The following is a 25,697-nucleotide window of genomic DNA, read 5'->3' as shown; positions in this document are numbered from 1 at the left end:
TTCTGTATCAAATATGTTACCATCAATTTCCAATCATCTTTTGAAGAGTTCACTGGTCTCCTCTCTGTGGTTGGATATGTCATTTAGTTCTTTCTACTATTTTCTTTTTTTTCTTTTTTCTTCTTCTCTATAAGCAATGTCCTGTCCCTTCCTTCTGTTATCCAGATCCCCTTCCTATTAAATCCTATAGTATTGTACTTTATCATACAAGTATAGGCATATTATATAAATATATACACACATTTAATGTAAATATTATAAATACATATTAAACAGATATACTAGAACACATTAGTATACCTTCCTTCAAAATTTCTATCTTAAAAATCATACATTTATATTAAGATAACTCTATATTGGTAATGGCTTTATTGGAATTGCTCTCAGATGCTTGAGCATATATGTATAATTTTAACATTTTCAGGCTGACAAATGTAATTTTAATACAGTTAAGTTAATCAAAAGTTAGGTCAATCAAACTGGCCAATAGTATCTTCATGTTTTAAAAAAAGTGCTAGTAAGAAACAGGTATTCTTTTTTTTTTTTTCAACGTTTATTTATTCTTGGGACAGAGAGAGACAGAGCATGAACGGGGGAGGGGCAGAGAGAGAAGGAGACACAGAATCGGAAACAGGCTCCAGGCTCTGAGCCATCAGCCCAGAGCCCGACACGGGGCTCGAACTCCCTGACCGCGAGATCGTGACCTGGCTGAAGTCGGACGCCTAACCGACTGCGCCACCCAGGCACCCCAAGAAACAGGTATTCTTATGTGGCTTTGTAACTCACTAAGAAGCAAATCCAAATGACAGCATTCTAAAATTATCATACTGAGGCAGTATCAACAGACTTAATGGATAGTTTGCCAAAATGGCCTTTGAATGACAATATTCTTTTGAATATATAAATTATATTTTATATTTTAATCACCCCAACCGGCGACATATTTTTCAAAACTAATTATTTGATATGTTATCTTCTCAAAAATCACAGAGTGTATGCTCCCCAAGGACAGATTTTCTGCCTCACCCATTTATATCCTTCATAATGCCTAACAGCTTAATTCCTCATAAGATGGCCAGAATGGACTCATTGACAGACATCTGTACAATGTGTACAGTGCTTCAGTGTATAATTCAGGAATCAGAGAGATGGCCCTGACCTAATGATTTTACATTATAAAAGATAAAAGTTTCTAAAAGGACAAAGCCAAAAGCACTTTTTTAAAAAATGAAATGCTAAACTGCATTTGCAGAATTGCTTTTGGATCCTGGGATATACATGAAATGAATGTATGGAAAATACTGAAGTGATAGGTTTAATATTATGGTCTCAAGAGCTGTTAGGATACAAGTAAAACTAATCAATTTAGATTATTCAGTTTAGTTATTATTTTCACTTCAGGGGAATTCCTGAATCATTAAACTTAGTAATTTCTATAGCTACTACGGGTCTCTGATTACATGGCTCACCTAATGAAACAGTAAACAGATAACCAAATTAAAAACCCCCAAGGGTAAAAAAGGCTAGAATATTCATCTTTTCAAATTTCAAATATTTAATCAAGATTGTTAGCTGTCTAATGCTTAATGTCATGTAACTAAATTCAAGTACATATCATGAAGGCTTTTTAATACTTTATTTTTAAAAACATAACAATAGATAGTTTTGTGATATTTAGAAGTGAAGGTTTATATGGAGACAATATTTTTATGTATGCATGCAGAGAGACAAAGTAAAATTCTTGAAGTTCAAGAAAAAGATGAAACTAAAATTGAACAACAGGTGCTTTCCCAATTTTGCATTCATGTTCTGTTCCGTTTAAGTGGACTTATATATCATGAGTTCCTTCCTGAGTGTCAGTCACTCCATGCAGCCCCTCCCTTAATAAACCATTTGACCAGGACTGCAACATGACTCTGGGTAGAAGCTGACCTCATCAAAGTATTTCTCATCTAAAGCATATCTTTTGAAGTCTGGTGATTGGCTAAGTGGTGGGTAAATTTCTGTGTATTGCAAAAGCTGACATGTGATTTTCAAAGAAGTAGAGGGAGGGTGCTATGCAACTTGAGAAGCATATCTAATTATATACTGTTATATTGGTAAAGAAATCATATGAGTTTAAACTCAGTGCAAACTGTAGAAAGTGAATCTCTATAAAGTCTTCCTAGTCAAGTAGGCCAATGGTTTTTTTCAAAAGACTGAGAAACATGGGTTAAACCATTGATAAAGAAGCTCTTTACCTATAGTAAAGTTTGCTTATTCTTTGATTATACTGATCAACTCTACTCAGTTTATTATAGTTGTTTGTTTTACTTCTTATTTTTTTATAGTTTACTCGTCCCTATTTTTTAAAATGTAAGTATAATTAGCATATAGTGTCATATTAGTTTCAGGTGTACATTATAATGATTTAACAATTTATATATTACTTAGTGCTCATCATGGTAAGTGTACTCTTAATCCCCTTCACCTATTTCACCCATCTTCCCACCCACTTCCCCTCCAGCAACCACCAGATTGTACTCTGTATTTAAGAGCCTGTTTTTTTTGTTTGTCTTTTTTCTGTTTGTTCCTTTGTTTTGTTTCTTAAATTATACATATGAATGAAATAATATGGTATATGTCTTTGACTTATTTTACTTAGCGTTATATTCTCTAGGTGCATCCATGTCTTTGTAAATGGCAAGATCTCATTCTTTTCTTTGGTTGAGAAACACTCCGGTGTGTGTGTGTGTGTGTGTGTGTGTGTGTGTGTGCGCGTGTGTATGTAAATACCCCATCTTCTTTACCCATTTATCTGTTGATGCACACTTCAAGTGCTTTCACATCTTAGTTATTTTAAATACTGATGAAGTAAATATAGGGGTGCATATATCTTATCAAATTAGTGTTTTAAGGCACCTGGGTGGCTCATTTAGTTGAGTCTTACTCTTGTTTTTGGCTCAGGTCATGATCTCATTGTTTGGCTCAGGTCACAAACACATTGTACGTGAGTTTGGGCCCCACATGGGGCTCTGTGCTGACAGTGTGGAGCCTGTTTGGGATTCTTGCTTTCTCCCTCTTGTCTCTGCCTCTCTCTCTGTCTCTCAAAATAAATAAGTAAACTTAAAAAATAGTGTTTTCATTTTATTCAGGTAAATACCCAGTAGTGGAATGACTGGATCATATGTTAATTCTATTTTTAATTTTTTGAGGAAACTCCATACTGTTTTCCACAGTACAAATTTTGGAAATTTGTGGCTGTACAAATTTTCCTTCCCACCAACAGTGCATCAAGGTTCCTTTTTCTCTACATCCTCGCTAACACCTGTTATTTCTTGTCTCTTTGATTCCAGCCATTCTGACAAGTGTTAGGTGATATCTCACTGTGGTTTTGATTTACATTTCCCTGATTATTATTGATGTGGATCATTTTTTCATGTGTCTGTTGGTCATCTGTATGTCTTCCTTAGGAAAATGTCTGAGTGTTCTGCCCATTTTTTAATCAGATTATTTGTGGGTTTTTTGTGTTGAGTTGTATAAGTTCTTTATATATTTTGGATATTATCCCCTTATCAGATATACCATTTGCAAATTATCTTCTCCCATTCAGTAAGTTGCTTTATCATTTTGTTACTGTGCAAAAACCTTTTATTTTGATATAGTCACAACAGTTTATTTTTGCTTTTATTTCCTTTGCCTGAGGAGATATATCTAGAAAAAGTTTCTAAAGCCAACATAAAAAACCTCCAGGAGTTTTATGCTTTCAGGTCTCACATGTAGATTCTTAATCTATTTTGAGTTTATTTTTGTGTATGATGAAAGAAAGTGGTCCAGTTTCATTATTTTGCATGTAGCTATTTTCCTCAGTACCATTTGTTGAAGCGACTTTTTCCCATTGACATTCTTGCCATCTTTGTCAAAGATTAATTGACCTTACAAGGGTAGGTTTATTTTTGGGCTTTCTATGCTGTTCCATTGGTCTATGTGTCTGTTTTTGTGCTGGTACCATACTCTTTTGATTACTACAGGTTTGTAGTATATTTCAAAAGCTGGAATCATAATGCCTCCAGCTTTGCTCTTTCTCAAGATTCATTTTTTTAACTCGCAAATGTGAAATACCTGTAAAAATAATCTATACATATTTAGTTTAGTTGGTTAACATTTGAAAATTTATTCTGAAAATGAAAAATGTGTGTATAATACTCTTAATTCTTTTCTGCATCAAGGAGTTAAAGTACTGTCCTAAAGAAAAGGACATTGTGAATTAGGAGAGTGAACAGATTCTCCATGAGTGTGTAAGAAACACTCTCTATTCTTGCCATTATCTTTACCTGTGGAGTCTATACCTCATTCCATTTGTGGATCACAGAGTCTGTGGAAGTATTTGCACTGAAAATCTAGACTTCTTCTTGGAGTCCAATCCTGTACTTCAACCACTTCAATTTGATATTTATGTATAAAATAATACAGTGACACCTACATTTTTAAATCACTTAAACCAAACCTATGACAGGACACAAGAGTATTGTCCATGATAAGGCATTTTGAATTATGTACATGCTAATTTCAGGTTCTACCGAATTTTTTTCATTAAACCAACCTTATTTTTTACTTTCTCTAACTTCATATAGATGAAAAATATTTTAAAAAGAACATATCTGAAGCCAACTAAACTATATTGTTTTCAAAGGTGTGTCTCATATGAAGATATATTGTAAGGAGAATTTGACTTTCATTGTTTAAGTCCTCCAGAGGACATGAGAATTCACTCCTTGAACCTGGTGTCACAGCAAATATCAGCTTACAAACTGAATCAGGGCTTTAGTTTATGTTATAAACTGCTGAATATCATCAATTTGGCAACAATACATGTTTCACATTATTTGAAGCAAATTCTCATTTCAAAAATTTTAGCTTGTAACCTTGTCTATCGAAGCCCTATTTTTTTGATAAACAGTACAATTTTTATTTACTGGAGATATAGGACTCCAAGAAGACTTTGCAGTAAAAGCTCAATAAATACTTGAGTTTGAACTGATTCAAAATTAATTATCCCTTTGCAGAAAAAGTGGTAATCCAGAAGTCTTTCCTGACTCTTCTAATCAAGGAAGATAAGAATCTAGGTATTAGATCACTCAACCTTTGCCTGAATCCTTGTGTTCAGTATTTATTAACAGCTTAATATGTGCTCCTAGGCAATACACATTCCCAAGGAGTCCAAGGTCTAGACCAAGAGAATTCAAGTAAACCAAATCACATCTCAGCATGCTGTGTGCTGCTCAGTCAGGATGATCAGTCAGGGAGGGCTTCTGAAAGTTGATGACTCTTAAGTTACTGTGTCATGGAAAACAGAAATGGGAGTGTAGGAAGAATTTGGTGAGGGAGGACTTTCCTGCCAGGAGCAACAGCTGATACAGTGTCTTAGAGACATAGGCAAAGAAGGTTTGTTCAAGGGAACTCCAAATGATTCATATGGCTAGAAAAAGATAGGATGGAGAAATAAATGGGGAGCAGTGAAAGGTAAGAACTCGATTTGCCACTTTGAGGAGTTTGGAATTAATTCTTAAGGTGATGAAAAATCATTAAACGTGTGTAAGCGGAGGGATAACATAATCTGGTTGGCACAGTCTGTTGAGGGCCCTAAATCATTCCCAGTGTGGAACAGAATGAGAGAGGCATGAAAGTTGCTGAGCCAATGCAGAAGGTGAAGCAAGCAGTTTAGATCTTTGCTATGAAGTACTAATAGTAGGCTTACCTTATCTCATGTTACAATCTCTACTTAAATTTAAATACCATGTCTCTTTCCCAGCGCTAACATACTCAGTTGACTTTCTCTGAACCCTGGCTCGCTGTGCTTCCCTATATCCTGTTGATTATTAATACTGGACAGGATGCACTCACTGCTCTCACCAAAGCCGCTAATAAAGACTGTGGGAGAGTGTTTCCTGGGAGGAAGAGCCCACCTTATGGTGCCAGGTGATCCTAAATCATATCTTGGCTTTGTCAGTTTTAGCTATGTGGCCTTGTAGAACCCGTTAAAGTCTCTGAGCCGTGCTCTCCTCACCTCAAAAACAAAAAACAAAGAGCTATCTAGCAAGGTTGCGAGAATTGAAGATCATTTATGTAAGTCCTCTAGAAAAGAGTAAGCCGTCACTGAGCAGTACATGTATTTATTATTGAAGAAGAAATGGTATGAGTAAATTTCACATTTTTGAGTTGCTCTTTCAAAGACAGACATTGGCGGGAGCTCCCAGTAGAGAACTGGGGCCAGGAACTCTCCTGTCACTCCGATTCTAGGTTATTAATGCTTCCAGGCAGCTAAGCAGCTGAACTGCTCTAGAAACCTATACAAAAGAGTCTTGGTTTTAACTATGTAATCAACCTGACAGGACCACAGCTGAAATAAATGTGAACATCGTGGCCAGGTGGCCTTGGGGACTCTGGAGTGGAATTAACCTCCTCACTGCCATTCACAGAATGCTCCAAGAAAGAGGTGGTTGCTTTGTCGTGGCTATTAATTTCAAACAGCATTTGTGCTCCCTAAGTGTGGTCTTGATCAGAGCCACTTCCAGAGAACAGAGAAAATGAAATGGAGACTGTCTGAAGCACTGATTCTTCCAGCAAACCTTTCAGAAATATCAAAGAATGCATGCAAGCAGAGTAGTTTAGGAGAAGGGAAGCTGGCACTTCTCTCCTATTTTCATATGAATATAATCGCTTCTCGGCCTTTTGGCTAAGATCAAGTGTAGTATGAATATAATGATACAGCCCACGCTATTGCTGAATGTGATGAGGTTATAATCCACAGTTTAAACAGAAAAACCTGGTTAGAGAGCATATAGGGAACTTTTATCCTGAGCAGTACAACACAGGAGATATGGGTGAAGATATGAAGCCAGAGAAAGAAGAATGTCTCAGTAACTGGCTTCCAATTCACATTCATTTAGTACTTTTTCCCCCCTTTCTGTCCCTAAAGGTGAGAAAATCGGAGAAATCTTTCCCTTTGTAGCTACAGCTGGCATTTTTGCAGTGATCATTAGTAGAACATGTTGGCAGTGAAAAACAGGTTCAGCTTTTCCAGAACTGGCTGTCATTTGTGCCAAAAGCAAATAGGAATAGAAATAGTAACACCAATATTGTTATTAGTGTACCAGGAGTCAGCTAACTCTCCTGTGTCTACAGCTTTCCTGAGTCGAGGCCGGTATCCTAGTCATACCCGACCTCTGGACACCATTATGCGTGTGCAGTGGGAGAGTGAAGAGAGGCGCAGGGGAGGAGATGCAAAACCATCACTGAGTAGGAGCAGCCAGCTTGACTTAGCAGCCTAGGACTGTTTACCTCTTTCATTGCAGGAAAAACTTGAAAATCAAGCCCATTTTAATGGGATTATTAATTAGTAGAAAATTTCTGGGAAGCAATTTGGAGAATTTGGCCATATTTATCAATAGTCTTTTTTTTTTTAATGTTGTGTTTGATACAGAACATAATTTCTAAGAATATACCCTAAGAATAAATCATTTAAAATGCACACATAGATTTTTAAGTATAAAAGTGCTTATTATAGAGAGATTTTAATAAGAATAAAGCATTTTGAATAAACAGCAAACAACTGTTCATTATTGTCATTATCCATATTGAATACAGTCAACTATTAAAGGAAAAATTATTATTATTTTAAGTGAAAAATACTTCTTGTTTAAATTTTGTCTTTTTATCACATCAAAGAAAAGAGATCCACTCAAGAAAGGGGGCATTCTACCCCCACTTACTTGTGATACACATGAAGTAAAACTAGCATGGGAAAAAAAAAAAGCTAATAGAATCTGGGGTCACTTTTGGAAAGGAGAGAAAATCAAAAGTCAGAATGATGGCTGATAACACAACACTAGAAAATCAGAAGAGATCCCTGCTCTCCCCACTAGAACAGAGTATTGTTAGGAGTATTAACCAAAGCAATTTAACAAGAGGGGGGAAAGTAAGTAGAATAAATATTGTAAAGTAGGTAACACAATTATTATTATTTAAGAACGATATGATTTTATATTTGTTAATTACAGGAAATCCTTATACAAGTTAGGAAAGCAATAAGAATTTGGGAAATTAAAACTTTAAAAAATTATCATATGATAAAAATCAGAAAAGGTAAACTAAGAATAAACATTTGAAGAAAGCACAGGAAGAGGATTCAGTGAGTGTGAATGGGGTCCTGTCCATACCAGAAGGGAGTGAGCTGAGAAGCCAGTCTGGCTTAAGCTGAGCATCAGTGGTTGGAAATGAAAAAGAAAGCTGGAGACTTAAAATGGGGGCATAACATGTAGGGCTTTGTAAACCATGATTCACATTTTTTTTTCCTCCATAAGAGCAATGAAAAATTTCTGAAGAGTTTTAAAGGAGACCATAATATAATATGTACACTCTGCAAGGATATCCTAGCTGCAAATGTGGAAGCCATTTTGAGATGAGCCACATAGATGGGGGAGTGGTAAGTTTTGGGTGGAGATATATGAGAATAGTATCTACAACAGAAAGAAATCCAGAGGAGAGATGTTAGTAGTTTAGAAGAGGGTGATGGTAGTGTGCACAAGAAAAACTAGAATAACCTAGTGATGTTTAGGAAATATGATTGATAGGACTCTAATGAGTGGAATGTGAGCATGAGGTGCTCAGGTGATTTCTGGGTTTCTGAACTGCACAGCTGTATAGATGGGACACCATTTGGGTGAGACAGAAAACACTGAAGAAATGTATAACTTAAAGTGCTTGAATTCAAAACTCAAATCTTTTCTTCTCAAAACTATTTTTCTAACATAAGTTTTAAGTCTATTTTGAAACTCAGAAAACTGGGGAATGATTTTTTAATTCTTTTTTCTTTTCTTTTTTTTTTAATGTTTATTTATTTTGGGGAGAGAGAATGAGCAGGGGAGGGGCAGAGAGAGAGAGGGAACAGAAGATCTGAAGCAGGCTCTGCACTGACAGCAGAGAGTGCCATGAAGAGCTCGAACTCACAAACCATGAGATCATGACCTGAGCTGAAATCCAACGCTTAAGCAACTGAGTCACCCCAGGGCCCCTCTTTTACTTTCTTAAGACATGGGCCAACATTGTCCAAAGGGGAATTATTAAAGGGCAGTAAAAGAATTACTATGAATTATAAATATATTTGTAAATATATGAAAATGTTATCATGTCAAATATAATGCTTTTATTTGGTGAAACTATAAGCAGTAATCTAACCATGCTGTCCTCTGAAGAAATACACAGAATTGATAAGGACAGCAAATTTTAGTTTTCCTTAAACACGATCGGAATGATTTCTATGACTTTGTATTTTTGCTATAGTAAGAAGAGAAAAAGAAAGATTAAAAAAAAAGTCATCGGGGGAAAAATAGAGATGTTGCTTTTGTTTCAAATAAAAGGAAGGGGAAGAGGAAATGTGAAGTGGTAATCAAATGTTGGTCAGAGGTCAAGCAAGGTAAGTTCCCACTACATTTAAAAATGGGAGGTCATCAGTGACCTTGTGGAGGTCCAAGTCAGGTTGTATGGAAAGCACCAGACAGCAACAGCTTGCAAGTGTCACATGATAAGGTGGAGACTGAAGTGTTTTGACAACTTTGTTGGAAGGTAAAGTAAGTGATAGGAGGTAGGTAAAGAAAAAATGTGAAGTCCAGAAATTTGTTGTGGCTGTTTAATTTAAATGAGAAAGCTATCAAGACATTAAATGTTAGAATTAAAAGAAAATTCTTAAATAATTTTAAAAATAATGTAACGAAACATACCGAAACAAAAAAAAATAGTTTTTATGCCTGCAAGTTGGGATCTGGAGCAATTTTATAGCCTTATATAAAATAGGAATCTAAAAAATTTATTCCAGTGAACAAAGATTTATTTTATATTCAGAAAAATAGGACAGTGAGCTTCATTGTATAAAAGAAACAAAAGAATTGTGGCCACCAGAGTGCAATTCTCTGGGCATGAGCTGAGATGCTAGAATCTAAGTCATTAGTGTAGCACCCTGTCTTAAGTGCTCCTTCTGTTCAGGAGCACGATTATTGTAAGAACTTCATACTGCATAAATCTAGAAAGCTAAAAGGCCAATTTATCCTCGTTGTCTATGAGGATTTCCAGCTCTAGATATGATGGAGTAGACATTTCACCTTATTCTTCTCTGCCTCTTATACCTAAAAGCCCCGGATAAAATATATGAAACAAACATCAGAAGATTCTAAAAGGTGAAAAAAAGAAGGCAGCTTTTCTAGGGACCTTAGGATTTAAGGAATGACCTGGAAAGTTTTTGTTTTTGTTTTTGTTTTTTTCTGCCTCTTATATATCCCATCCTAGGCACTGGAGAATTTCACAGGCTGGAAAGAACAGTAAATACAAGAAAAAAGCATGAACAAACAAACAAATACAACCAAATAAAAAAAGCCTGTTCTCTTCAGCCAAAGGACCTATAAGGGAGTGGCCATGTAGGGCATAATCTTTTAGACAACACCAGACACATTCCAGAAAAAATTGTTCCTTCCTTGGCCTGTCATTTAAGGCACTAACATCAGGGCAATGTGAGCAGAGATAGGATTACCACCATAACCCAGCAGTAATGACATGGCTCCCCCTCGTGGAGGGTGGGTGTCTGCAGAGACTGTGTGCTTGCGTGTGCAGGGCCTACTCTGGTCTGATTGATCAACATAATCTAAATACAATAAAAAAATAACTTCTTACATCAAGGACCAGGAAAACATCAAGTTAATGAGAGGAGACATCCAACAGACACAACATCAAGATGGTATAGATATTGGAATTATTTGACCAGGATTTTAAAGCAGCTATCATTAACAAAAAGAAGTTTCAATGAACAATTGTAAATATTCTCAGAAAAAAAATGAAAAAAAAATTTTTGGAAAAGAAATGTAAGATATAAATAAGAACCAAATGGAAATTTTATATCTGAAAATATACTAATGAAAAGAAAATATATAATAAAGATATCCACTTCCAATTTGGTGCAATAGCTGTGGTTGACCAAAACTCCCACCCAGAACAATTAGAAAAGTCAGACAAAAACACAGAAACATCTTTTGGAAGGCATCAGTGAGATATCAAAGGGGACAGGACCTGATAACTAGAATTACAGAGAGAAGAGAAAACACACTGAAGTAAACATTATGTTCTGTAGCACTTTTCCACTTGAGACATTTGATGATTTTTTAAATTGAAAACAGGAGAATAGAAAGAGGCTTCTAACATAGGAACCTAAGAGGATTGTTGGCAGTGGCCCATGGCTGGGGAGGCAAAACTTAAGAGTTCAGGACCATCAAGGCAGGCAGGACCTGCAGGGAAATTATCCCACAGAAAACAAAACACATGAAGGGAGTCCTGTCTAGGAGGCTGGAAAGATGTGCAGAGCTCTTAAAAATCATAAAACAAGAGACACAAAAATTGGAGTTCTGAGCCCCCCAAAGAGGAGGGGAGTCTCCTCCTGACAAACAGCCAAGATTTCCAGGTGAGACTCACGACAGTATCATAGTAGTAAGAAGAAATTAGGGTAGAACTCACAAACCTGCATTAATTCCAGTCCAGGTTGCTGCATTCTAACTGCCTGTGAGATAGTAAAGTAAATTCTCTCTGGAAGGATTAAACAGCAGCCAAAGCTCTAACATATCTCATACATATTATTCAACCTTCAACAAAATAAATACTTCTAGGAATGCAAAGAGACTAGACAAAATGATAAAAAGCCAAGATAAAAGAAAGGCAATAAAAATAGATGCACAGGTGATCAAGATATTGAAGTTATCAGAGAAGGACTTTAAAGTCAGTATAAGTAAAATGCTTAGAAAAATAGATGAAAAGATGGAGAATTTCACCCTAACATTGGCATCTATTACAAAATGGAATCAAATCTATAAAAAATTTTAAAAATTAATCAAATGCAATAGGTGATTTCTTAGAAACATATAGATTTAATGACAGACTACATACAGTAGAAGAGAGGAATAACAAACCATTAGTTAGGTCAATAGAAAACATCCAGATTAAAGCAAAATGAAAAATATGGAACATATAAAAAACAGCTTGAGAAACGAGATCCATAGTTTTAGCATGTGAACAACTGAAGTCCCAGAAGGAAAGTAGACAGAGAATAATGGCAGAAGCAATCAATATATAAAGAGACAGTGATCCAAAAATTTTCAAAATGATGACCTATGTCAAACTGCAGATTTAAGAATCTCTATAAATCCCAAGATGGATGGATGGATGGATAGATCACAATATGTGCACCATAACTGAACTTCTGAAACCAAAGACTAAAAAAGAATCTTTAAAGCAGCCAGAGAAAAATGGCATATTATCTTCAAATGATCAACAATAATATTAAAAGCTAACTTCTCAACAGACGTATCAGCTAGAAAAAAATAAAATTATATCATTAAGGCAATAAAGAAAATAAATGACTATTTAGAATTCTATATGCTGCAAAAAATTCTGAAAAAATAAAAACAAAACCAAAAAACAACTAAGAAAACTCTCTATAATGGAACTCCTCTAAGAGAGAGATGAAAGCCAACTGTCTATGCAAAAGGAAAATGTACCCAAGTGAAAGTTGGGTTCAATGTAGAAGGGAACTAAAAGCAATGAAAACATTAACTGTGTGGGTAAATCTTTTTTTTCTTTTTAATTTTTTAATGTTTATTCTTGAGAGAAAGAGACAGAGACAGAGCACGAATGGGGGGAGGGGCAGAGAGAGAGGGAGACACAGAATCCAAAGCAAGCTCCAGACTCTGAGCTGTCAGCACAAAGCCCGGTGTGGGGCTTGAACTTGTGAACTGCAAGATCATGACCTAAGCCGAAGTCGGGCACTCAACCGAGTGGGCCATCCAGGCACAATGTGTGGGTAAATCTAAATCAACATATTGTCTACACATATCTGTGTGATTTAAATTATATATAGAATGAAAATGTATGACAGATAGCCCAAAAGGTGGAAGGGAGTTAAAAAGAGTTAAAATGATCTAAGATTTTTGCATTGTGTAGAAAGCAATAAAATACCAATTTTTATTATACTATGATAATTTAAATAGTCTCTAAGTGACTACTAAAGGGAAATAAAAGAATGTATGACTAACAAGCTAATGAATTGGAAAAAAAAATAGCAAATATTTGACTCAGAGAAGGAGAACAAGAAGATAGAGGAGAAAGAGAAGAATTAAATGGAGAACAAGAAAAAAACGAAAGGAAAAAGAAATAGAACCAGTGGTGGAAAACAAGTAGTAAAATAGTAAATCTAAAGTCAAATATAAGTGTGAATACAGGGTGCCTGGGTGGCTCAGTTGGTTAAGAGTCTGACTCTTGGTTTCTGCTTAGGTCAGAATCTCATGGTTCATGGGTTAGAGCCCCATGTCAGGTTCTGTACTGACAGTATGGAGACTGCTTGGGATTCTGTCTCTCCCTCACTCTCTGCCCTTCCTCTAAATAAATAAATAAACAAACAAACAAACTTAAAAAATATATAACTGTGATTACATTAAGAGACTAAGTGTTCTAAATAAAATACAAAGTATGCCAACCTAATTTTTAAAATAAAGCATATATTAACATGATGATAATCAAATTTTGAAAGAAAAAATACAAACCCTAAGCAAAAGAAAACTGGCCTATCTATATTAACTTCAGAGAAAGTAAGCTTTAAGGCAAGAATTTTTAGTAAATATAAAGAAGTATATTTCATGATGGTAAAAGATCCAATCTATAAGGAAGATAGGAGAGGGGCATCTGGGTGGCTCAGTCGGTTGGGTGTCTGACTTCGGCTCAGCTCATGATCTCACAGTTTGTGAGTTCAAGTCCCATGTCGGGTTCTGTGCTGACAGCTCAGAGCCTGGAGCCTGTTTTGGATTCTGTGTCTCCCTCTCTCTCTGCTCTCCCCACCCTGCTCATGCTCTGCCTCTCTCTCCTTCAAAAATAAATAAACATTAAAAAAAAGGAAGATAGGATAAGTATAAATTTGTATGTATATTCTAATCTAGCCTCAATACAAATAATGAGGAAATGACTAACTACTGAAAGAAAAAATGGGTAAATATAGTTGGAAGATTCAACACATCTCTCTCTCAGAAACTGATAAAACAAGCAAATACAAAAGTGATAAAGATACAGAAAACTTGAACAACAAAATTAGGAAATTTGTCTTAAGGTATTCAGAACACTGCCCTCAATACTTGCATTTTTCTCTAACATGCATAGTATATTGACTCCAAAACCAACTCTATGTTTGAACCACAGAACAAGTTTTTTTAAAAATGTCAAAAAATTGCTGTCATACAAAGTATGCTTGCTCTTGCCATTTTTTTCCAAAATTACACCTGTGGTCTTGGTTGGTCTAATAAGCTTTGGAAAAAAAAATTAAAGCCTAAAAATTTTGGAAAAAAACCTTTTATTATTCAAAGGCAATTTTATATATGTAGAAAATTCAAAACGAATCTTCAAACTATTATAAGTAAATTTAGCAAAACAGCTAGATACAAAGTCATTTGCACTTCTATATACCAGCAGCATTTCAAAAATGAAATTAAATAAACAGGATAGTATTTGTAATGTTTACAAAATTAATTGATAAAAAGGAAGATATAAAAGTATAAATCTTTAATTAGATACTGAGAAAAATGGGGAAAATGTAACCTGAAAACAAAAGTATCATACAGAGAGAAAATGAAGATACAAACTATCTGTAACAAAATAGATACACTGTCAGGGAAAAAAGAAAAATTAAATAATAGCAAAACAGTTAAGTTCTGCTAAGGACTAATACCATTTGCTTGCTTTTAACATATTTTTAAATATTTTTTTAGCCTCTATTGCCTTCTTATTCAGTTTTTACTTCATAGTGTGTTATTCTTCTTCCAACTCTTTCTTTCCTTAGTTTTAGCCTTTAAACTTTCAACTTAAATTATATGTTCTAAAATGTTTTAAAGTTTTCTGTTTTGTCTTAAAATTTATACAAACATGTATCCCACATTATAGCGTAGTTGTATTTGATTTGTTATACAGTATTATGTAATAACATAAATATTTATTCTATAAGTTAATAAATATGTCATTTAATTAATGTTTAACTTCTTCTCAAAGTAAAATTGACGCTCTTCTAGATATCCCCCTGAAACCTCAACAACTCAGGAGGTGTACGAACCTCAGTTTGCAGGGCCTATCCCTGTAATACTCTCATTTTGAAATCTGGTTGGAAAATGTGAAAGCCAAAGAGGGATGGAATTTGGTGAGACAGGTCTGATGAAATTTAATTTTAGGGACCCTTTATCTGGCTACTTACTCCAGAAAAGGGATGTGCCTTCAGACAACTCATGGGTATAATAAAGAATACCAAGTGCCAAAGGTGAGGCTATTGCTGAGGACAAATTGATTCTGTTGTGTCAAATATGTTTATTGGCTTCATGGGGTTAAAAGACTCTAAGCTTTCACCTCCGTGCACCTTCTTAGTCCTTCAAATGTCCCTTTGACTAAGTCCTCTAAATTCATCTACTCTTTCAACATAGACATTTGCTCCCTGTCTCTGACTCTCCACATTTTCCCACAATATCTTACCTCCATGCTGTTAATGCTGTTACCCTGGTGTCTGTATTGTCAGGATGTCTGAACTACTGCAAATTTTAATCCCCCCACTATACCTGCAAGGAGATATGTGCTTGATGGTCACTGATTATGTGATTAGGTGAGTCAAATGAGTGACAAATGGACACCATGGAAAGCAACTGGGTGAACCAGAGTACTCCAGAATACACTAAAGTGAAATGATCCTGTTCTTTATTTAAGGGATTAACAAAGTGGAAATCACTCAGTGAGATTATGAGATGTACCACACTTTTAACGTAGATGGATGTTATCTGGTTGTTCAATCAATCCATTGCCTTATTTACCCTCTGTGTAAGCTGTATGGAGAAATACAAATACATGAGTGTTAAATTCTTACATATGCTGGAATAATTTATTAGTAAAATAGATGAAAATAAAAATGCATTTGTGATTAAAAAGTTTACATTTCTTATTTTATATTAGATTTTCTTACATGATCACTAAAAGTCACTTAGGAAGACACTTTTGTTCTTTATAAGCCTTTCCCTGGAGTCACTTTACTGTGGTATAATTTTTTTGATCCAGGAAATGAAAGTTTCCTTTGTAAAAAAAAAAGCTTCATGTTCTACAACCCACAGGACATGACAGAGTGTTCTAGAAAGTGTATCTTTTCCCTTTGTAAGCTGTTTTTTGGTAGTTAATCAATTTCCTCTATCTTACAAATATTCAACTATAGTGTTGGTTAAAGAATATACACTGAGAAGAACAAATTTTGTATAAAATTCGTTTTTATGTTCAAATGTGTACAGTAAATAAAGGCAGTCCAGAATTCTCAATTCTGTAAATTTTTGAGGTTTTTACTTTTGATTTGCATTTACTCATTATTTGGGGGAGGAACTCTAAAATACCAACGACATCAATCCTAAGAAAGGATGACTATATAATCAATAACAATCTATAACTCATCTCATTTTCTGTGCTAAGTAGAAATAAAGACAAATTTTAGAAAGAAACTAATATATGAATCAACTTTCATGTAATTAATGTGGAATTCAAAATCTGAAAGACTGAAGAAACTAAGACAATTCTTGAGCTTTCCTAAATAGAGAAACCCGACTATCATTATAAAACTGTAACTGGGGCGCCTGGGTGGCTCAGTCGGTTAGGTGTCCGACTTCAGCTCAGGTCATGATCTTATACTCCGTGAGTTCAAGCCCCACGTCGGGCTCTGTGCTGACAGCTCGGAGCCTGGAGCCTGCTTCGGATTCTGTGACTCCTTCTCTCTCTGCCCCTCTGCCTCTCACTCAGTCTCTCTTTCAAAAATAAATAAACATCAAAAAAAATTTAAAAAAAAGAAAACTGTAACTGATGAATGGATAAAGAAATTGTGGTTTATATACACAATGGAGTACTACGTGGCAATGAGAAAGAATGAAATATGGCCCTTTGTAGCAACGTGGATGGAACTGGAGAGTGTTATGCTAAGTGAAATAAGCCATACAGAGAAAGATAGATACCATATGTTTTCACTCTTAGTTGGATCCTGAGAAACTTCACAGAAACCCATGGGAGAGGGGAAGGAAAAAAAGAGGTTAGAGTGGGAGAGTGCTGAAGCATAAGAGACTCTTAAAAACTAAGAACAAACTGAGGGCTGATGGGGGGTGGGAGGGAGGGAAGGGTGGGTGATGGGTATTGAGGAGGGCACCTTTTGGGATGAGCACTGGGCATTGTATGGAAACCAATTTGACAATAAATTTCATATATTAAAAAAAAAAAAAGAATACTGTGATAATTCCTAGAGTCCCAAAAGTTTGTTGTATTTGGGAGCTCCTGAAGGTTCCCTTCACCACAGAGGGCAGTGGTGACCAAAAAACTTCATAATCTTGGACATTTCTCTATCCTAACTCCCAAATGTCTGTGCCAATAGTTTCTAATTTTATTTACTAAACAAATATCTTAAATTTTTCTTCTGCCTTGTAATACCAATCCAGAGCTACAGATTTAAGACCACTCCTCCCACTTCAGATCTGGATTTCAACAAAGACCAGTTTCTACAAAGAGCAACAATCATTGCAAAGATCTAAATATGGCCATGATTATTTCTTTTTTTTTTCTTTTTTGGAAAAAAAAATTCAATTCTTGAATTTAATAACTAGAAGTGCTATAATTAATAAAGTCTTTTGACTATACCAATTCATACTGATCTCTCCTTTTCCTGGAATACACCAATAAAACTGAAGATGTAGATATGTATTAGTGGGGAGAAAGCAGGAGAGAGTAGTTATCAGTTTTAAAAACCCACTTTACTGCACTGTACCCATAACTCAGTTGTCGAAAAGAATTTTTCTCATTGTACACTTCACAAAGCAGAAATGAACTTTGAGACACCCCTTAATATCTAACTCAGTAGTTTCAGAGTGGAGCCCAAAGATATTTATTCAAAAAGCTCAAGTGATTTGGATTCCTACAGTTTAAGAACAATTAAAGTAGTCATAATGGCTGGATATAGCAGAAGTTTTAAAACATCATTTTTTAATGGATATGTCTTTTTTCCTTAAAAATCTTGTACCTGCTTTGTCCTTTCAGCAACATCTTAAAAGAAAAGTTGTTCAAGGCCTCAGACTCTATCCATAGAACAAGCTTAGGAAGAGCTCCCTAGAAACTGCTATATCCTAAGATTCTAGCATTTATTGCAGCCTGATGGGCAATGCAGAGCTAAAATTATCCTTGGGGTGCAAGTTGGAGAAATAGTTCACCAAATTTTTCTTCTTTTGGACTATTTTTTTAAAATATAACTTTGATATATAACAATGATAATAGAGTAACTATTATCATTTGGAAAGATACTTAAAACCATCTGCAGAAATTCAGTCTTAGCCCTTAAAGCTGGAGATTGATCTTATCTCTGTCTTACTTCTCTAAGTTTCAGAAACACTGATCAATAGAAAACAAATTGCTATCCCAAATACAGTAGTATGATTTCCTTGCATGATTTTAAATCCAAGGTGTATCTACATCCATCATTTTATGCATGAGAAATATAAGAAAAATAGATCTTTGTCCAGAATATTAACCGTTTGATCCTCTGGTTTTAAAGCAGTGGCTGGATTCTTCATCCTTTATTGTTTGGGGATTGTAGGACTCTCTTTCATGAACAGAGATCTGGTCAAATAAAAGCCTTTGATCATGTGGTCCAAATGTCCACATGCTACGTCAACTTAGTGTACTCCCATCTGTTAGCCTTGATCACTCACTGCCTCCTATCATGGGTTCTCAGCATCTTTTTGGTGAATTCCTCTTTGCTGTTTATTTTTAGAAACACCTTTTTCTGTATTGGGCAGTTAATTTCTCTTTATAGTGATTTTATTGTTGAATTTTTTCTTTCACCATTTGATGGCTTCCTCACCCCTACTCTGGGAACTTGAAATGTGTGTCAAAAATCTGAAGTCTCAAAATCTTCAGACACTATTTATGTAAACAAAACTTTATAGTTTTATAACATAAGAAAATTTAATTGTGTTCTATTCTTGCAGTTTGTTATTGTTTTTCATTTGTTTTGCCATTGCTTCATTCATGAATATACAAATTAGATTGGTCTTTGCTTCCTAGGATACATTGGCCTAAAGATAATGAAATAAAATACCTCTGGTCTTCTGCCCATTCTTCACCCATTACTTAGGGTCACCTATCTGAGTGCAGATTCTCTTGAATGAGTACTTCATTGTGTATCTGTACCATACAATCTGAATACTTTGACCCTTCATTCTTGGTCATATTTGTTTTCACTTCTTACCATGTAATTATGCTTCCACAAGACATGTGCTTGATTATAGTCATATAAAACACACACACACACACACACACACACACACACACACACACAAAGTGTCCTGCCTCTCCATTTACAGTCTACAGCTATATTGGCTCCACTTCTGAAATGCTTCCTCAACCTATAAGACTCAGTTCAGGTCAAATTCTAGAAAGCCTTTCTTTTTTTTTTTTTTTTTTTTTTTTTTAAATTTTTTTTCAACGTTTTTAATTTATTTTGGGGACAGAGAGAGACATAGCATGAACGGGGGAGGGGCAGAGAGAGAGGGAGACACAGAATCGGAAACAGGCTTCAGGCTCCGAGCCATCAGCCCGGAGCCTGACGCGGGGCTCGAACTCACGGACCGCGAGATCGTGACCTGGCTGAAGTCGGACGCTTTACGACTGCGCCACCCAGGCGCCCCTAGAAAGCCTGTCTTAATCCTACCTACTGACTACATTATTTTATTATTATTTTGGTGCTCTCATAATACTGTGTCTATTTTCTATCAGTGAATTTAGTTTCATTGTCTTCTCATTTTCTGTTAATACATATTCTTGCCCACTATGAGTGAACTCCTTGAGAACAGACAGGGACTGTGCATTATTTACCTTACAGGCTCCTGGCTAGAATCAATAGATTCTCAAAAATGTTTGTTGAATGAATGAATGAATGAATGAATCAATCAATCAATCAATAAAAAATTAGTCAGTTAATGTTGTAGCCTATTATAGGAAACATATTTAAATATTGGTTCCTCTGTTGGCAAATAAGCACATAAACTTGATATCGAACATATATAAAGACAAGATTTATTTATTTATTGTTGTCCTGTAAAAACTTAATAAGATTATTTTCTTAATCATTTCTTTAGTGTTATAAATTTTTTTTGTTTTTAAAAGATTAATTATAAAATAATGACTAAAACATTCTGTCTGCTTTTTTTTCAGCAGTAACATGGCAGGGTATTAGGGAGCATGTGGTGTGTGGGACTAATGTTGGAGGATCTGGCTGATGTCTCATCTTTTCACTTACTAGCTGTGAATTTGGTTAGACCTCTAACTACTCAAAATCTCAGTGTATGTGTAAAATGGTTATAATAATACTTATCCAAACTACTCATGAGATTTCATTGCAGATCAAATGAGATAGCTACATGAGAGAATCAACAAAAAGGACTTTTTTTTTTCTTTCCTAAATAAATCTCTTGGTTCTATGTGGCCCTGTGTCAGTATGGAGTTATGTTATTAACAACAAAAATAATTAAATATTTATTAAAACAATTATTCATGTTCCTCAATGAATGTGAATGTGTAATCCACAACTTCTTAAAATTCCCTCTTCTACCCACATTCTTCCTGCACTTGTCTGTTATCTCATATCTGTCTTAAACCTTCCCTCCTCACACTTTATTCTGGGCTCTCCACTTACCCAGCCAGTTCTGGCTTTCTCTTCACTCCTGCTTTCTCCATCAGTATCTTTTTTCAAAGGAGTAGAAATAAACTCAGCCCATGAATACTCATACATATGTGGTTTATGTTCCTGTTGTATATATGTGATGCTTAGAGCTCTAGAGAAGATGTGCATTCATGCCCACACAGAGATTATAGCTATCAAGATTCTCTGTGCTTGTACCATCAGAATCCTGATCACACTTAACTGTCATATTTCAGCTCTTAGTAAAAGGACTAAGCATAGGCACCATTCTTCCTAATGCATTCGTTCGTTCATTCATTCATTCATTCACCCAATGCATTTAGACACCAAATCCATTCCATGCACCATGTTAGCAATGGAAATCCTGGCCTGTGATTTCTAAGACTTCAAAATATAGTGGAAGAAAGAGACATGAAGATAATGTTTCTGTTATTGTCTGATAAGTAAAATAATTCATTTAATTAACCTTTATTTTTCAAAGGTGTTAGGCACTGTGCAAAGCTCTGGGAATAATAGTGGAGAGTATAGATACTAAAGATATAAACTTGGGGCTCCTGGGTGGCTCAGTCAGTTGAGCATCCGACTTCGGCTCAGGTCATGATCTCACAGTTTGTGGGTTGGAGCCCCGCATCAGGCTCTGTGCTGACCACTTGCTCAGAGCCTGGAGACTGCTTTGGATTCTGTGTCTCCTTCTCTCTCTGCCCCTCCCCCACTCACACTTTGTCTCACTCTGTTTCTCAAAAATAAATAAATGTAAAAAAAAAAAGATATAAACTTAACACAAGAAACATGTTGGGGAGAGACATAGTCTAGGAGACCAGGGAGGCAGCCATCCCTGAAGAAATTATCTTTAAGGTTTTATCTGAAGAATTACTAGGCTTTTGCCAGATCTGGAGTAAAGAAATTGGCAAGTGCAGAGGCCTAGAGGCTAAATAGAGTTGGCAGGTAGCAAGAGCTAAGAAAAGTTTATCATCCCAGCCTACACTGAGAGCAGGAAGAGGGGCAGACTGGAGACGTGTGCAGGCACAGGCCACGGGAGGCCAGCAAAATGTTGAGCTTTCCCCTAAGGGGAGAGGGAAATTACTGAAGAGTTTTAAATAGATCAGATTTTCAATTTTGGAATTTCATCATTTTGAATCAGGATGGGCCAAGACTACTTTGAATGCTGAGGCACTGGTACAGTGGTGACTTCACTGGTCCAAGGAGAGAGGCTGGTAGTGTAGACTGGGTGATAGCTATCAAGATGGGAGAAAATCAATATACAGAGAGAGATTTAGGAGATAGAATGAATAGTACTTACAACTGATTAGATGAAAGACATAGGAGAGAACGTGAGTTTTCCGGCTCAAATGAGGTCAAGTGGACATGAGGACAGGCCTCTCCCATGTTGTGACACCATGATCTTCAATAAATGATCTCCAGGGTCAGAAGGGCAAGAGAGTGAAGCATTGTGGGTGAGAGCATTTCATGCAGCAAACATGGAAGTATCATTTACTCCTCCATCCATATACTATTGGCCAGCAAATCGAAATAGTCTCCCTCAACTGCAAGAAGCTAGGAAATACTTTAGTGGGCACTGAGGTAGAAGGAGGGAAGCTTGATGAGCATTAGCATCTGCTGGCACTACAAGGTATCCACTTTGGTGGTATGGGAGCAGAAAGGGGAAGCTGGAGCTGATTTTTAGGACGTTTTAAAAGAAGTCAATATTCAACTTGAGCCTTGAAGAATTCACTAGGAAATCAGGGACAACATTCCAGGCATCAAGAAGAGAATACGTCTTAGCATACATCTATTGGGGATCATGAGGGAGATGCATTGAGAGGCTGTATGTCAGAAGTGAGGAAGTTAGCCCAAATATGAAGAAAAACTACTTTTCAGAATAGTTATCAGTACATCATCTTAAGGGTATTTCCAGACAAGTTAGCAATCAATCTTTAACATCTGTTCTAGATGTAAACAATAAAGAGATAGGGGGGAAATTTTATATACTTTATTTTGTTCTTTCACCAATGCTTACTACACTCCATGTAATGAATTTACCATAACCATATGCATAACCCTGCACCTAATACATAGAAATACTACTCATAGACTTATTCTTTATGTTTTGTTTACTTGCTTATTTTGTTTTTTATCTTTGTCCTTCCTACCCCCACAAGTTTGTCTTTTAATCCTCAATAAGGAGAATCTTTGAAAATTCATCTGTGAATCTTATGAAGAAGATTTGTTGCCACTTTCTTATCAGAATTCCATAAAAATATGATCTTACTGAAATGAAAACTTCTATTATACATAATTAAAAATATTTTTCCTGAATATTATGTTAAAATTTAAGTAAGTGAAGCACCCGAAAAGGGCACATAAGGACAATGTTTCTTGTTTCGTTAAGAAGCAACAACAACAAAATGTGCTCAGTAGTACTAATAGAGATAATTAGAAGTGTAATTATTTCAGAGAATTTGGATTTAAATTGTCACTTCATTGCATATGTTATTAAAATACCTGCCAATATTTCCCCAAGGATGTCAAAATCAATGGCAAAACTAATGCCTGATGAATTGATTTGAGAAGTTGTATATTTCAAAATTAACATGTAACTCAGTATATGTGTAATTTTATTTATGGATTTTATATATTTCAGCTATTTCTAGAACACATCAAATTGATTGTGACTATAAGTTATTAGCCAAGTATTTTCAAAATCATTTTCTATTATATTTTTTACTGTATGGCTTTGTGATTATAGTAACTTATATTTTAATATTCCTGTTTCCAAAATGGAAGTTGATATACATTTTAATTCTAACAGATTCAGTAGCTGAGTTTCAAACAAATGAAAAGTACACAAAAAAATTTTTACAATAATTCCCCAGGAGTAGAAGTCTTTAAGTAAAGAACTGACATGGAGTTTTTTGCATAGAGACAAAAATTTATCAAGGCAAAAAGAATTCCAGACCATAACACACACACATTAAGAATCTCAATTATTCTGTTAGTGTTTTCCATGCTACTTGAAAATCCTCATTCCTAGCATTCTGTGAGTCATCCACAGAGACAAAAATGCTACCTTGCCTCAGGTTATATCTATTTACATAATATACCTGGAGCAAACACAAAAAGTCAGCAATAATGCCAAATATTCTGCCACTTACCATAAAGATGCTGCCAAAGAAGAAAGAGTGCCACCTAGTGAATTCCTTAAGGAATCTTTCCTCCCAGTCAATTCAATTCATTTGACAGCCTTTTATGGGACACCTACTCTATGTTATGTACTGAGTACACAGTTCTCTCAAGCCACTCATGTCAATATTTTAGTTCATTGAAATTCCATCAGCCTTTCTATTGTCCTTTGACCTTAAACTTGGTGTTCCATGTCTAGAATGTCTATGCCACACTTTCACACCTGCTAAAATTCTACACACTCTTCATGGCACAGTTTAAATGGTGCCTCCTCAATAATACTTTTATTTTTTTTAATGTTTATTTATTTTTGAGAGAGAGAGAGCATGAGTGGGGAAGGAGCAGACAGAGAGGGAGACACAGAATCCAAAGCAGGCTCCAGGCTCCGAGCTGTCAGAACAGAGCCCGATGCAGGGCTCTAACCCACAAACCATGAGATCATGACCTGAGCCAAAGGTGGATGCTTAACCGACTGAGCCACCCAGGTGCCCCAATAAGACTTTTCTAAATACCTCACTCCTCACCTAAGTTACTTTTTGTGGGATTCTGTGTTTCTACATTACCTGTTATCTCCCTCTCTCATATATGTGTGCATGTGTCATATATTCTCTTATTATTTTTTTATGTGCAGGCATATCACACTCAACAGTATACATATAATGTGTTTTTTTTAGAGAGAGAGAGAGATACAGAGAGAGAGAGAGAGAGAGAGAGAGAGCATACACACAAGTGAGGGAGGGGCAGAGGGAGTGGGAGGGAGAGAATTTTAAGCAGACTCACAGCTTGGAACCCAACGTGGGGTTTAATCTCATGACCATCAGATCATGACCTGAGCCAAAATCAAGAGTTGGATGTTTAACTGAGTCACCCAGGTGCCCCACTCAACTATATTTTTAAGGGCAGAAACAACACCTGCCAAATGATCTACACTCAATAACAAAAAGGTTATATTCTTTTTGTACTACTATTAACCTTTGCCCTGCCTAAGTAGTCCAGATTCTAGAATATGTTTTGATAGTACCAAGGATATTGAGGACCACTTCTGTTGTATTTTTTAATTGGTAGTAGGCCAATTGGCTCAGAAAAGATGTTTATCCATGACGGACTTCTTCGCTTCTAGGTGAAAATGTTGTAATATCTATCAACTTTTGATTACTTTATAAAACTAAGAATATACTCATCAGACATTCAATGAATGTTTATTAATGAATGAATTAATTGATGTTGTTAAGAACTCTGGCAATGTAGAGTGAAACATTAGGAGGAAAGGTGACCAGAAGATAACCCCAATAGTCCTATAGAAGCCTCAATGAGAAGCTCTACTTTCACTGTTCTACAGTGGACTGTAAGGCCTCCCCATGTCATTAAAACATAGTATAGAAAGAAAGTTCAGTGTAAGAGGGAAGAACCTAGGAGAAGTGAAGCGATTCAAACAAGGTATAGAAGAGATGTAGGCAAATTGCTGGAGGTCAGTGCTCACAAAGAGCCACAAGTATGGGATCAGGTTTGGTCTATGGTGACAGCAGGGAATGGTTGCTCCTTGGGAGGGTCCAAGTATGAAGAATAAAGTGCAATCCTAAAGTGGAACAAGGTAGTGGGAGGAAAATCCAATAGGTAACAGGATTAGAAACTTAGGTGACAAGGCAAGTGCATTCTTCATCAGAAGAATGAGCCTCTGACTGTTGATCCCAGGGTCATGGGATTGAGTCCT

At 35.8% G+C, this 25,697-nt stretch overlaps 1 pseudogene; it reads left to right on the top strand.

Moving 5' to 3' along the window:
• Nucleotides 1-6,695: 6,695 nt before the first annotated feature.
• On the top strand, nucleotides 6,696-6,760 carry LOC125166960 (uncharacterized; annotated as a pseudogene).
• Nucleotides 6,761-25,697: the final 18,937 nt, after the last annotated feature.

Source organism: Prionailurus viverrinus, chromosome B2, assembly GCF_022837055.1.
Source record: "Prionailurus viverrinus isolate Anna chromosome B2, UM_Priviv_1.0, whole genome shotgun sequence".
NCBI classification, from domain to species: domain Eukaryota; kingdom Metazoa; phylum Chordata; class Mammalia; order Carnivora; family Felidae; genus Prionailurus; species Prionailurus viverrinus.
The sequence above is the reverse complement of the archived record's forward strand: the minus strand, read 5'-3'. Positions and strand labels throughout refer to the sequence as shown.